The sequence below is a fragment of the Diabrotica undecimpunctata genome, chromosome 3 (assembly GCF_040954645.1).
Source record: "Diabrotica undecimpunctata isolate CICGRU chromosome 3, icDiaUnde3, whole genome shotgun sequence".
Lineage (NCBI taxonomy): Eukaryota > Metazoa > Arthropoda > Insecta > Coleoptera > Chrysomelidae > Diabrotica > Diabrotica undecimpunctata.
In genome coordinates this window covers 11,516,685-11,532,727 of record NC_092805.1, presented here as the reverse complement: position 1 = coordinate 11,532,727, position 16,043 = coordinate 11,516,685, and the positions used below count along the sequence as shown (strand labels likewise).

At 33.4% G+C, this 16,043-nt stretch overlaps 1 protein-coding gene across 2 annotated transcripts in view; it reads left to right on the top strand.

The window, feature by feature from the left end:
* The window catches only part of LOC140436431 (esterase B1-like), a 62,278-nt gene that overhangs the window by 17,452 nt on the left and 28,783 nt on the right, over window positions 1-16,043 (top strand). The window contains exons 1-2 of one of the 2 annotated variants that reach the window (XM_072525251.1): window positions 13,763-13,794; window positions 15,712-15,780. The gene's annotated coding sequence lies outside the window, so the exon portion shown is untranslated. Of the gene's footprint in view, window positions 1-13,762; window positions 13,795-15,711; window positions 15,781-16,043 lie in introns of those variants that run through there. The other variant, XM_072525250.1, reaches the window with a different exon arrangement.

Genomic DNA, 16,043 nt, shown 5'->3' with positions numbered 1-16,043 from the left:
TTGAAAAAATTGTGGTAAAATAGAGCTTGATGGGGAACATTAAAGTTAATCTGGCTTAACAGGTTTGGACAATCAATAAATCCATCTATGATCTTATATATAAATATATGTAGCTTCTGATCACGACGATTTACGGGGGTAAAGATAATTATTGTTTGATACCGGAATAATCAAGGTTTTCAATAGTAGTGTGAACATGGTAAGCACAATATCTCAAAAATTTATGCTAGACTCTTTCTATGGTATCAATATTGTTCTGAAAATAGGGTGATCAAATAATTGAACAGTATTCCAAAATAGTTCATACTTGCAATTCCTAGTAACGAAACCAAGAAGTTTAGATGCCTTTATTGAAATTTTTTTAGAGTTTATCTGGTCACAGAAAGTGAGCTTCTCATCAAAAATTACACCCAAATCCCGAATAGAAGAAACATAATTCAGTGGCTGATTATTAATAGTATAGCTTGTTTCAATTCTATTGACTTTACGAGAAAAACTTATAAAATAACATTTTTTTACATTTAAGTGGAGTTTGTTCTGATTGCACCAATTTTGGAGTCTGTCTAAGTCATCTTTTTAAGCATGATCTTTTAAGCTATCTATAACTTTCCAAAATTTCAAGTCATCCGCCTACATGAGACATTTGCTACTCAGGAAACAGAAAGTGATATCGTTAACGAAGATATTAAAAAGAAGTGGAGAAGTGTGGCCTCCTTGAGGAATTCCAGATATTACTGAGATACTGTCAGACAGATGACAACCTATCTACCTTTGACTTCTACCAGATGTAGAGTTTTTAATCTATTCAACAAACCTGACATGAAAACCTACATTAATTAATTTGCCCAAAAGTATTTGATGATCTACAAGATCAAATGCTTTGGAAAAATCTGTGTATATTGCATTTACCTGTTTACGGTCTTCCATTTGAGATAATATGTTTGAAAGAAAAATATTACGTAGGATTCTGGGCCCAATAAGTGAAAACAACAACTGGCGAATTAGGTATAATAGAGAAATATACGAGCAATATAGCGAACCAACTCTAGCACAACATACTAAACTGCAAAGATTACGGTGGGCAGGGCACGTGGTCCGCATGCATGAGAATAGAATCACCAGAAAATTATTAAATGCAAGAATGCAGAGAAAAAGACCTGTTGGAAGACCTAAAAAGAGATGGGAAGACGAAGTCGATGAGAATGCCAGGAACTACCTGGGAACGCGTTCATGGAAAAGAACAGCGGTAAATCGAGATGATTGGAGAAGCCTGTTGAAGGAGGCCAAGGCCCGATTTGGGCTGTAGCGCCATTGGATGGATGGATGGATTTGAGATAATATATCAGATTGATAGCAAACTAAGTTTGTTGCAATGGATTTTTTGCTATAAAAACAATGTTGTGATCGAGATATTAAGCCTTAACATAACCAAAATGACTTGCTATAAGACAGTCAAAGAGCTTAGGGATTGCAGATTGAATACAAATGCTACGAGAATATCAATGTTGTCTTTCTGACTATTTTTAAATACATGAACAACATAACTTTCTTGCCAACAAGAAGGAATTATAGGGGTTTTCAGAGATCTATTGAACAATATATAAAACGGCATTACAAAGGTACAGACACACTTTTTTAATAAAAAATTAGGCACTCCATCTGGATCAGCAGCAAGCTTATTGGGCAGCTCATTTATGTCATTAAAAATATCACAGTAATATTAAAAGGACAAATATTTGTACTAAAGTTGCTATTAATTGGATGGATAGGTACGTACACGTTGTTGTTGTTTGGTGAATACACAGTTTGGAAGAAGTTTGAACTTGACTTGACTTTTATTTGACAGATTGGACTTGATAAAATAAGGGTTCAAATAGGTTATGACTAGATCGCTTATCATTGATGTACTTCCAAAATGATTTTGGATCATTTTTTAGGCCAGTATCTATACCTTTGATATAGTTGCTGAACCAAATTTCCGACAGTTGTTTACATTCAGCCCTTAGATGGGAAAATCTAATATAGTCATCATCAGAACGAATATAACTATAGTGAGCATGTTTTTCTTCAGAGTCAGTCTTCTAAGAGAACCACTTGGGGGAAAAGTTGAAGATCTATATGTCTTCAATAGCACAAAGTAAGCAATTCCCATAGAAAGAAGTTAATAGAATAATTTTGTAGCAACATCAATATCATTAACGATACATATCTGCCAGTCTATGAAAGCAAGGAAGTTGTTAAGCGCTATGTAATCGCCATTCCGAAAATCATAAAACAATTCATCGTACACCAACTTATTTCTATTTGTTTCTTTCACATCGAGGTTTAAGCGACATTCATAACCCAAATGATAGATGCTAGGATCTACAAGGGGATCGCTTGCTTTTAAGATATTTAGCTCCCTAACATTAGAAAAAACTAAATCCAAAAATACATTACGATTATTGGGAATATTATTATGTTGATACAATTTTAAAAAACCAAAGCCTTAAGCAATATTCATAGTTGGATCACCTACAGGACTGTACACTATCACGCCAAACTCATCATTCGCCTATGATGCATTGGGAATATTGTAATTACCAAAAACAGATATCCTCTACTGAGTATTACAGAAAAATATTTTCACCGACCACAAATTTGACTTCATTAAGTTGATAAAAGATATATATTTGTTCAACCAGATCTTCATGAATACTAATGGTTTGTGATTTTAGCTTGTTGCTAATAAACACTAGTACATCACCGCCACTAAACTTTGCACTGGTTCTCTGAGATCTATCAAATCTGTAGGTTCTAAAAAGATCACATTTAATTTCATAATCAGTTATGTTAGCACTTAAGTTACTCTCGACCTAAATAATTATATTGTACAAGCAGCAAAAAATACTTTTCAGGATCTCGGAAATCTTTGTACGAATTCCTCTAACATTTTGATAAAAAACTGTTAATGGGAAGGATACTAGTTTCTTTGTTGTTTAACTTCACAAACTGTAGGAACACCACTGTAGTATATAATGCATAGATTTTTATCGCCAACAGATTTTTTTTGATCTAGTTCTTTTTTAGCTTCCATGTAGGATTCTTGCTCCATCTTAATTGGATTCTTAGAGATTCTATAAATAGTATTTCGAAGTTTATTATTAAACTTAACAGCTAATTTCACCGTGTTAGCATTACATATAACTTTAACTGGTCTAGCTTGATTGTAACTGGACACTTTGCCAACCCGGATAACGTATGATATGGTAGATTCCTCCTGTTGTAAGCCAAGTAAAAGGAAGACCTCACATACCCGAGATTTGTCATAGCTAATGCGATCAGCTAATACATTAGAGTTATATTCAGGAATTTTATAAATCATAAGTTTTGAGCTCTATCTATACGTTGTTGTACTTCATAAAAAACTGAATTTTCTGTTGTCTATGAATTTCTATTTTCCATTACTGTAATCTTTTCTTTGAGACTAGTAATTTCTTCTTCCAGCTTGGTAAATCTTCGCACAACCATAGAAACACTCTTAAATGCATCACGACAGGTAGCACAAAAGTACATAAGTAGATGTTTCTGCAAAATAATTGCCCGTATCTCGATGTGGACAGACCAGAGCATTTTTGTGCAATATGTATCCTTGAACGGCAACTGTCGCATGCTATTTTTGCTTTTCATGAGTAGGTACCGAGATCTTGTGAAAAAGCGCTACAACTATTAGTCATTATAACCTATTATTTATGAAATATAAACAGGAATAACCGAATTAACTAGTACGCACAATATTATTTTTAATATGCTTTAAAAACAAGAAAAGTTTTTAGAAATTTTGTTTGTTTTGATATCCTAACCTAATAATTGAGAATTTGTGTAAGCATTTTAATTTTTGAATATAATTAAAAATTTTATTTATATTTTCAGAACAATACACACATACATAATCGTTCTTAAATTTTCTTCATTCTTTTTTGTTCTTCGCCATTTGTGTTATTTCTTGCCAAGATTTACCCTTATTTTGTAATATCTCTGCTATGTCGCTGTTCTACTCTTTTATTGGTTTGCCTCTTCTGTTTTTCCTTATTGGTTTAGTTTCCCACACTTTCTTATTTCTCAATTTCTGAGCCTATCTGTCCTTCTTGTCCCTATCGTTCTTCTGAGGTATTTTATCTCTGCTGCTTTTATCCTACTCTGGTGTCTTCAGCTTAAAATTCAATTTTCTGCTCCGTATGTCAACGTTGGCCTATATATTATTTCGTATATTGTCATCTTCATTTTTCTTGATATTTCTTTATCGTTGACGAATCCTATTAAATCAATTATTTGAGAAACACCATAACTCACAAAACTAAAACTTTTGGAGAACAAGAAAAAACTGTGTGAGGAAAAGACGAAGATTCCTACATGTTAAAAACTGAGCTAATTCCTTTTATACACTGTTTTTTAAAAATTTCAATATTTTTTGAAAAAAATAATAAGACTAAACTCTATATAAGCTCAAACTTGATTATATTTAGAAACAATCTTCTTATAATTAATCGAAATTTTTCCACTGGGATATGCCAATGCTTCAGGCAATAATAATGTATTTTTTTATTATTGTTAAGCCTAAAGATGTGATTGGTTAATCCGTTAATAAATGGGTGTGCTATAACCAAGGTTGAGTTCAGTAGGAGTGGTGAAAATGCATGAATTGGTTTATTTTTAGTTGAACCTTCTGATTACTTGGAATATTTTTGCCATTGGATTCCGCGGATAACATGGTTTTTTTGTAGTACTATGGCCACCAACTTTTGTAATCAATTACGTCTTCAGCATTGACCAATACCACATTAAAACGGTTATTTTTACATGAAGTTTTTATCAGCTCTCCATATTCTTACATGGTGTAAATACGGTCTACTTTTCTAATTTTTCTTTTAATCACCGCAAAACACAGGGTGATATTAACCATTATTTTCCTAATAAGAAAATAATGGTCTTAAATTTTTTGAGACTTTAAAGAATAAGACATGGATGACGACAGAGATTCTGCAACTAATGGAAGAAAGAAGGAAAAACAAGAACGATAACTCCATGTATAAAACATTACAGCGAGAGATACAGAGAAAGATCAGAGAAGCCAAACAGAAAGAACTGGAGAAAAAATGCCAAGAAATCGAAATTCTCCAAAGTAAATACGACGACTTCAACGTGCATAAGAAGGTAAGAGAAATTACAGGTAAATGTAAAAACAGAAGAATAAGTAAACTTGTTAATGACAATGGAGAGATAATCGTGGACAAAGAGAGTATCAATGATACCTGGAAAAATTACATAAGAAATTTATTTTTTGATGAGAGAGAGAACCAGCCCCCAATACCTACGGAAACAGGACCACCTATACTAGTGGCAGAAATAAGAGCAGCCATATTATCACTAAAAGAAGGTAGAGCTCCAGGACCAGACGGAGTACAATCTGAATTTCTTAAACTTCTTGATGATGAATCTTTAAGAGTACTATGTAAAATCTTCAATAATATCTATGACACAGGCAATATCCCAAAAGATTGGCTACTTTCAGAATTTATTACCTTACCAAGGAAACAGGGAGCAAAAAAGTGCGGAGAATATAGGCTAATAAGTCTAATGAGCCATACATTAAAACTTTTTCTTAAAATTATACATCGTAGAATATACAAGCTATGCGAAGAGAGAATACAAGACACACAGTTTGGATTCATGAAGGGCGTAGGTACAAGAGATGCACTGTTTAGTCTACAAGTATTATTTCAAAGATGCAGAGATATGACTTGCGATATTTACACCTGCTTTGTGGACTACCAAAAAGCATTTGATACAGTTCAACACCAAAAAATGATGGATATTCTAACAAAAGCCCAAATGGATGATAAAGATCGGCGTGTAATACAAAATTTATACTGGAACCAATCAGCCACAATAAGAACGAATTTTGGAGGTGAACCAACGGAAATGATCCAGATTCTACGAGGCGTTAGACAAGGTTGTATACTTTCACCTATATTATTTAATCTATATTCAGAGGAAATATTTAGTGAAGCCTTGGAAAAATGCGAACATGGAATACTTCTAAATGGAGAACGCCTAAACAACATCCGTTATGCAGACGACACCGTTATTTTTGCAGACAGTTTGAACAGTTTACAGCAACTGATAAACAAAGTAAATGAAGTAAGTGAAAGATTTGGACTTCAAGTAAATATAACAAAAACTAAATTTATGATCATCAGCAAAAATAAAGTTAGAGACGCTCAACTACTTATCAATAATACACCAGTGGACCGAGTAAAACAGTATAACTATCTTGGAACAACAGTAAATGAACAATGGGATCACTCACAGGAAATAAAATGTAGAATAGAGAAGGCTAGGAGTGCATTCAATAACATAGCCAAACTCTTTAAAAGCCACAATCTTAATCTGGAGATAAAAGTAAGGCTCCTACGATGTTATATCTTCTCAATATTGTATTACGGAGTTGAATCCTGGACACTAACTGAAGCAATGGAGAAAAAACTTGAAGCCTTCGAGATGTGGCTATACAGGCGAATTCTAAGGATATCATGGACAGACAAGATAACCAACGAGACCGTATTACGAAGAGTGGGCAAAGAAAGAGAGGTGATGTATACCATTAAAAGGAGAAAGTTGGAATATCTCGGACATATAATGAGAAACAGCACTAAATACAGATTACTGAAGGTAATCCTACAGGGTAAAGTATTCGGAAAGCGAGGAATTGGGAGAAGGAGAATATCATGGTTGAAGAACCTGAGGAAATGGTTCTCCACGACAACAACGAATCTATTTAAAGCATCAGTCAATAAAATAATTATAGCCAGAATGATTGCCAATATTCGGAACGAATAGGCACTGAAAGAAGAAGAAATTTTTTGAGCGAAATCAAAGCAGAAAAAATCCTTAACACAGTGTGGTTTTTATTTTGCGCTCCACAACCGTCAGAGAAAACATGAAGATATTTCACTAACGACATGTTATACCTCATGAGCAAATTTCATTCGGCCCCTTCATACCGTTACCCTTACGATATAGGAAAAGCGTTGCTATTGTTAATACAAAAAACGTTCCCTGTTACCTGGCAAAGATAGAAAACCGCTTTCACCGGAATTTGTGGCAGTTGGAAGGTTCTGCATAAAATCTATAGACATAATCACAATTTTCTCGTTGGACTCGACAATTTGTTTAACAAATTTCATTTGAGTTGAAATTTATTTAGCTCGACGTAGACGAATCATTTTCTCGGCGGCTGCTACTCTTTTTGCATTATCGTTCAAATGCGTACTATTTATTTTCATTGCAAGCTCCTCACATACACAATATGTGTCTATCTAAGGTCTTCCAAATGATAATTAAACATTTTTAAAAACTTTTCTGTCATATGAATCATTAACAGTGGCATATTCCGGAAATTTTCCTCTAAACATTTTATACATAAGAGTGATATCTAGTTTCTCATTTAAATAATACTTTTCCTTGCTAACTTTGCGGGGTATGATTTAATATGTTCACGAATAGCATCTGTAATAATACCAGAAATTGCATTGCCTGTGGTACTTTTTTCCGTTTGTCGAATGGTGATTTTCCTACACTTGGAAGAAGTACAACCCCTTTCAATCGATCAATTGTTACTCCGTGAAGAAAACACAAGGCTAATTTACAAACGGTCTTCTTCCTATACCATCTACATTAACGGAGGTTGGCGACCATACTTCTAAAAGTTTCTCTGTCTTTTGCAACGTGGAATAATTCGTCTAGAGTCATGTTTTTCCAGTCTCACCAGAAAGAGGTGGTGGTACTCCCCAAATTCCCGCCGTTCACGATTAATTTCATGCACGCCATCCTTCCCTCTATGTAAAATTTTTAAGTGGACATTTTCTAATAAAAACATTTCATCTTCAGTTTCGGAATTCAACGACATCTTTTACTACGAAAAGTTTTAAACAAACTGATGCTGATTTCCAGCTTTTTACTTGTTCAGGTAAAAGCAGGCAAGCGCTGAAAATAACCGCTTGTCTGCACCAGCAATAAGCGCGCCGGTTCGCCGGCGTTCTACGTGTTCTTACCCTGTAGAGAGACTTACAAACAGTCGGATCAAAGGCCCTCGTGTTTTTAAGACAGTCGCTCTCGGGCATAAATATCTACTTAATAACCTTGGTACATAAATAACTATTATAGATTAATTTTCATATTAATGAAGACAGTTAGAAATTTTGCTCTATACTAGGTAAATACATTGGGAGTCAAACAGTATGTTTATCCCGCATATCAAGAATTTAAGATAATGTACTCGGATGAAACTGCAAGTTAACGTAACAGAACGTTTATCTTGTCAGTTAAAGAATTCACTTTTATTTGTTTGGGGTCAGTTACCTTCAGAATTGCACTATTTTAACGCTTGATAAGAAATGTCTTAACCAAGCGTAAAGTTATCTTTATTAATACTGATTAAATAAACATTTTCAATAGTAAATCGTTCGAATTAGGTTTTTAGAACACCTTTATAACTTTATCTCTGTAGATATATAAAGATTTTTTGGTAAAATATAAGATATATCATCACTATGTTTATTCTGAATAATCCTTGCATTTTTTAAAACGATAGTTTATTAGGACTAAAGCAATAAGTACTACATCAATATAATGCGTTAGTAAGATAGTAAGATAATTATAAATACAGAGTGCCCAACAAAAATAACAGAACATATTTTTGGCAAAAAGCTACTTAAATAAATTCAAGCAATTGTACAGAGTGGACCAAAAGTCTGGAAACGTCTAATTATCTCCTATATGGATGGTCCGAATTGTACAAAAACCCCGATGCGTCTATTCTACAATATGCAAATTTCAAATTTGATACTTGCAATGTATCATTAGTCACTTTGGTTTTTTAAATATCATCTTTGGCTCGACAATCCTCTGTGCTCTAAGATTAGTCACCATTCCGTTAGGTTTCTTGCAACTTGTTGCCATCTTCTGATTTCTAGTATACCTAAGTCAGTCTCAACTCCATCTAACCACCTAATTCTCGGTCGGCCTCTGTTTCTTCTCCCTTCAGGTGTTCCAGTCATTAGCTTTTTAGCAATCATGTTGTCAGGCATTCGTATTATGTGTTCGGCCCATCTACGTCGACGTGTAGGTCGCGACATCTGGTTCATTAAAGAGTTTGTATAGCTCCAAATATTTTTCGGAGTATCTTGGGGGAGGGGATTTCTTCTTACTTATCATATCTTTAAATTTACCGCTCCAATGTATTAGCGGTTGGTATTTCGCCTTGTGTTGTCATGTTTGGACTTCAAGGACACTGTCTCTCACGGGATGGTTCGTTTACTATAAAATAGGTCCCATTTGCCGAGTGTTTCCGAGAAATGTAGAAGCTCTTTGTGGTAACTTTCATTACATTTTTTACAAGAAACATTTGCAATCATTTTAATAACGTTACCTAAAGTTAAAATTAAACTTAATTAATATTCTATTGTTGGAAGGGTGATCTTGTGATCTTATTAGTTTCTCGGCGAATACTAGTTCTTTACATAAGTTTTTTACATACATTTTTTTACATTACATGTTTAATAACCACATGTTTCTTTTGCTGTTCTAAGTTCTAAGTCTCAAGCTTTTTTATATTTTATACCTTTGACTGCTATGTCTTTTTGAGGTAACACTTTTTTATTAACCTCTCTATGGATGTTTTGTTTTTTCATATAATTCTTTTAGATGAACTGATGATGCTTTCTGATTAGAGAGCGAAATATTTTAGAATAAATAGATGAAGTATCCACCTTCTTTGTCTTTTTTTCTCCACCTTTTGACCGAAAAACCCACCACTCTTCGAGTGATCCTTGACTTATATTGGATTAACGGTTATACCCCTTTTCTACATATTATATATATATATATATATATATATATATATATATATATATATATATATATATATATATATATATATATATATATACCCATTTCTTAGCCGTATACTCCCATCTGAATCTATGGAGGAGTAAGACCGAGAAGCAAACCGTCATCTCTTGTCATTGTGATCATCCATAGGTAGATCTGTTACACCAACGTATTTTAGTGTACAAGTTGTAAGTAGCAGATAAATTTAAATTTTTAAACTAATACGCTAGCTTTCTTGTTATCTGTCTATCTATCTATTATTCATTTTCTCATCTCTTATCCTCCGCCACAGAGTTGTGCATTCCCATTTTCGTTAATCTGATGATTTTTTTGGAATATTAATATTTTTTAATCTACACCAAAGGTTGGTGTCTACTCATTTCACTTTTCTAAAGCGCTGCTCGTATTGCCCTAATTAATTTTCGATTTCTTTCTCTTAACAATTTTTCCAAATAGTTATCAATGTTTTGTATGTAGAATGTGTAAAAAATTATTCTGCAACGCAATTCGTAATGTTTGTGGGTCTGTTTTTTTTAAAAATAATTATAGTTTGTCTCATTGTTCTACCATATGTATCTGTCTCTCAACTATCTAGTGAAGTTCATGGGTTTATCCTTTATCATATTTATAGTTTAGAAAATAGAAAAGTAATGCATAATATTATTAGGCGTCCATGAATTTTTCTAAAGGGATACAAATAGTAAATTTATTTCTTTTAACACAACATTAACAAAAACATATATAAAAACCTTCTTCAAGTAGGGCTACAGATCCGGTACGAAGGTACCAAGTACCTTTTTACAAGGTACGAAGAGAACAAGAACTAAAGAAGACAAAACAAACAACGATATTAATAAAGGAAAGAAGACAACTATTAGCGGAAAACAAACGCCCCACTAAGGAATACGTAGAACTAAATATAATTAGAAAAGAAATAAAATTTAACAAAAAAAAATGAAACGAAAACTTAATAGAGCAAGTTGTACAAAACCATAAAGGCAACACTGGGTGTTCAGAAAATTATAATAATTAGACACTGATAAAAAGGAAGACGACAAATATAAAATAACTAAGGTAGTTGAAGACTTCTACAAAACCTTGTACAGCTCTCAAAGCCAGCCTAATAAATCAACAAAAGACAACTACAAAATAACAATAAAAACATGGGATCAAAGAAAATTTTAATAAACCAGTAATATAGAGAGTAGATGGTGTTTTTAAGAATATGAAAGGAATGCCATTGGTGCTAGAGGCTGAGTTTTTACAGAAACTATAGTCAAAAATATATCTTAATAGATTCAAGGCATGGAAGAGACGTGATAAACTGCAGAAGTTGTAGAGGGGCAAACATAGACTCAGATCATTGCTTAGTGATCTCGAAATTGAGGGCTCAAATTCAGTAACTTATGACTTATCCAAATTTTTTGCTAACATTCTTAAATATGCTTTTGACGAAGTGAAAAACTATAATGTAAACGATACATTTTCATTTGTTAATGATGTCAGAGAGTTGATTTTACCGAAAGATTATGTTTTAATTTCATTAGATGTCATATCGTTATTTACTAATATACCAATAGATCTGGTCAGTAATATAATACACTCAAAATGGAATCTCATTCAAAATTTCAGAACAATTTCTAAGGATAGTTTTTTAATACTTCTGAATTATGTTTTTGAGAACACCTATTTTAGCTTTAATGATAAATTCTATCGACAAATATTTGGAGCACCTATAAGTAGTCCACTCAGCCCCATAATAGCAACCATCATTTTGCACCATTTGCTGGATGTCACTATTCCACAATGACCTTTCCCTTTACTCTTCATTAAAAAAATTGTAGACGATCTTATATGTTCTGTTCCTACTTCACAAATTCAAAATACCTTGAACATTTTCAATAACTTTAAAGGCCCGTTTTCACGCTACGTCTTATTGTACGTTTTGTTGGATAGGACAAATCCTATACAATAAAACGTGGCATGTAAACAGCAAAACGTACGTCTTGTCGAATCGAAATGAAATCCAAGGTCAGATCGTAGAAATGATGGGAGACGCATAGTTTTGCGAGAACTAATAGGATAAACCGTTACGTGAAAATACATATTCAGACAAGTCATCCGATCTTGACTTATTTGACGACTAGTTCCACTGCAGTTCGTTTAATTTTTCCCAAAAAAAGCATAATAATGTCAGATTTGCGCCAATGCACCCACGATTTTCTCGGGGAATTTATTGAATTGTATAAAAGTTTTTAAGTAGGTATGTTTTAAAACCAAGTAGATCGCATTACAGGTTTCAGGAATTATTTGGCTTAACGCTGGTTTGGATATTATGATTGGGAACTCCAAGTCCCTGACGCTGCGTCCTGTTGTAATATATCTGAGAGTTGCTGTGAGTCTTTCATGGGGTGTAATCGCTTTTCTCATGCAAGTGTCTTATTTCAATATGTATGGTGTTACCAACTCTAGCAACTGACAATAGGCTGAGGTGTCCATTCGCAAATAATTGCGCCAGTCATCTGGTTCGCCTCTCAGTTCTTTTAGTAACGAGACCTGGGAATACTGGCGTCTTTTCAGAAGCCATTCTCTTGACCATCTTGTCTTTTCCCTCTTCATCCCCTTTTTCCTCAGTCGTAGTATTGTTATAGTTGAAAAAATAAAAGAAAGCAGCCGTGTTTCCTCCATAATAAAAAAACACTAAACAAACTTAACACAACTCAAGACTCTAAATTAGAAATGAGAATGAAAACGGAAGGGAAAACGTAGTGTGTATACACTGGACAAAACGTACAATAAGACGTAAAGTGAAAACGGGCCATAACAAACATATCCAATTTACTTTAGAGATTGAAAATGATTGCTCGATATCATTTCTGGACACTAAATTAATAAGAACTAAACAAAACAAAATATTGATAGATTGGTATCAAAAGCCAACACACTCTGGAAGATATTTAAACTTTTTTTCAAATCATCCTACTCATCAAAAGTTTAATACAGTGATTGCAATGAAGAATAGGGTAAGGCATATCAGTGATGATAAATTCTTAAACAGAAACTTAAATTTGCTGTTAAACATCTTTGAAAATAATGGATACCCAAAACATATCCTTAAAAAATTGATATTTAACTCAGACATTTTTGACGGTCCCACTGATATCGGAGCAGTACAAACAATCCAATATAAAAAACTACCATTAATAAAACAGTTAACACCTTCTGTGACTAGTTTATTTAAACAATTTACCAACATTAAAATTGTCCAATATAATTTATTAAAAAACCGACAACTGATTTCTAAAGTAAAAGACAAGACACCAACTGTAAATAAAACTAATGTTATCTACAAACTGCCTTGTTTGGATTGCCAGAGCTGTTATGTTGGCCAAACTTCTTAATGGCTAAAACAAAGGGTCACACAGCACAAACGTGACTGCACAAAAAAGAAGAATACATGTGCGGCAGTTGACCATTACTTAAAAACTGGACGTCAATTTGACTACTCAAATGTCAGGGTTCTACAGCAAGAGAATAATTACAAAAAAGATTGTTTTTAGAAATGTGTCATATTAATAGAGAAAAATATGCAGTAAATTACAAGGCAGACACGGTCCAGTTGAGCAATATCTACTGTAAAATTCTTAGTATGTTAAAATAATTTTTCTGTTTACAATTATATTTTAAATCACCCTGTATATTTTTAATGTGTAATTTTATTGCGTTTTAATTGTTTCTTGGTTGTTTTTGTTTGCTTTTTATATTTAATTACTAGTGACCTAGGTGCTTTTAACCAATATTGTTAGTACTGTTTTGAACATATTATGTACAAGGACATTTTTAAATATTTTAAACTCTAAATCTGTAAGTAATTCATTGTTTATTCCCACCTTATATTTATACAAATTTTAACCATATTTTAGTTGTCTCCTGATGAAGCTATCAAAAAAATCAGCGAAATATAGAGTAATAACAGAAAAAAGAGTTTTTTTCAAGCTCTTCAATTATGCTCTTGTATCTTTTGGTTTTTCTGTAGTCTTATTTTTTTGATACAGATTTATTCAGGTAAACCTTTTGATAAACATTTTAAAAGAAGCAGACCTGGATGACAAAGACCTCAGAATAATTTCAGAACTATACTGGAATCAGACCGCATACATGAAAATTAACGGAGAAGAAACAGATCACATAAAAATACTACGCGGAGTTAGACAGGGAGGTATCCTATCGCCGTTGATATTTAATATGTACTCAGAGAAAATTTTTAACGAGGCTGTTTACGGAATAGACGAAGGCATCCTTCTAAAAACAAAGATTGCAATGGGCCGGACATGTGATACGAATGGGAGAGGATAGGCTACCAAAACGAGCACTGAACGCCAGAATGCAGGGAAAGAGACCAGTTGGAAAGCCAAGAAAGCGCTGGGAAGACACAGTAAGCAACGACGCACAAGCACTTTTAGGAGTCCGTGTATGGAGAAGAGCAGCCACAGACAGACAAGGGTGGAGGCAAAAAATAAAGGAGGCCAAGGCTCATTTTGGGCTGTAGTGCCGTAGAAGAAGAAGAAGATCCTTCTAAATGGTGAAAGAGTAAACAATGTTAGATATGCCGACGACACCATGGTGATAGCAGATAGTTTAGAGGGACTTCAGAGGCTAATGGACAGAATAAACGAGTACAGTCAACAGTACGGACTAAACATTAATACCCACAAAACGAAACAAATGATTATCAGCAAGGAGAATATAAATGGGGCTCATCTTTACATTACTGGGACGCAGATAGAGCGAGTAAAACAGTATTGCTACCTGGGAACTATTATAAACGAACAGTGGAGCAATGTACAGGGAATAAAGTGCCGCATAGGAAAGGCAAGAACGGTCTTTAACAAAATGAGCGCCATCTTCAAAAGTCACAACATATCCCTAGATACAAAAATGAGACATTTGAGATGCTATGTTTTCTCTGTGTTGTTGTACGGGGCGGAGGCATGGACGCTTACAGACACCACTATTAAAAAACTTGAAGCATTTGAGATGTGGCTTTATAGAAGAATGCTGAGAATATCATGGACAGCAAGGATCACGAACAAGGAAGTTCTAGAAAAAATGAAGAAGGAACCAGATATTGTGTTTACGATCAAACGCATAAAATTGCAATATCTGGGACACGTTATGAGAAATCAGCACCGTTACTCCCTGCTGCAGTCTATATTGCAAGGTAAAGTCAAAGGTAAGCGAGGACCCGGTAGAAGGAGAATATCATGGCTGCGGAATTTAAGAACATGGTTTAAGAAAACCTCAACGGAGCTGTTTCGAGCCGCAGCGAGCAAGGTCATGATTGCCAATATGATTTCCAACATCCGAAACGGATAGGAACCAGAAGAAGAAGAAGAAACCTTTTGATGGTTGTTTATTTCTAAATAATTTACTTCCATTACCTACTCTATGGTCCTCATTTCGAACACGATTTTACTGGCACATCTCATTGGCACCGTAACTCTTACTACTTTTATTAATTTTTTGTGTGTAGATTTTTTTTTGTGTAGAATATTATTGAATGTAATACTTAATATTTGTAAATCATCCGTAAATATTTGTATACATTTTTTGTTTCGTATTTTTTTCATTATCTTTCATAGCTAACGCCTTAACTAACATTTATTATTATTAAAATAATCAAACAGAATGTATATCCTTTATAAATATAATATAGCACGCTTGTTATCACTAAAATGTTATCATTAATATTGTTATTAAAACAGATGTAAAACTTTACAGTACAAATTGGCCAGTTCAAAATCACAGATACCAGATTCACGAAGCATATAATAAGATAAAATAATAGAGGTAAGTAAAACAATAGTTTTGCAATGATCTTATATTAAATTGAAATTAACATCTCACTTTTTTATTGATGTTGGCAATAATTTACAATTAAAACCCAACATTGTGTGTCGTGTTTATTTGAAAGTGTTCTAGTTTAAAAATTGTTTATTTGTAACATTTAACTTGGCAACAAAAATTATCTTCTTCTTCATGTGGCATATTATAGTGTATTTTTATGTATGAGAGAGTAATAAAACAATAAATTATGTATGCAAATCCCTAAA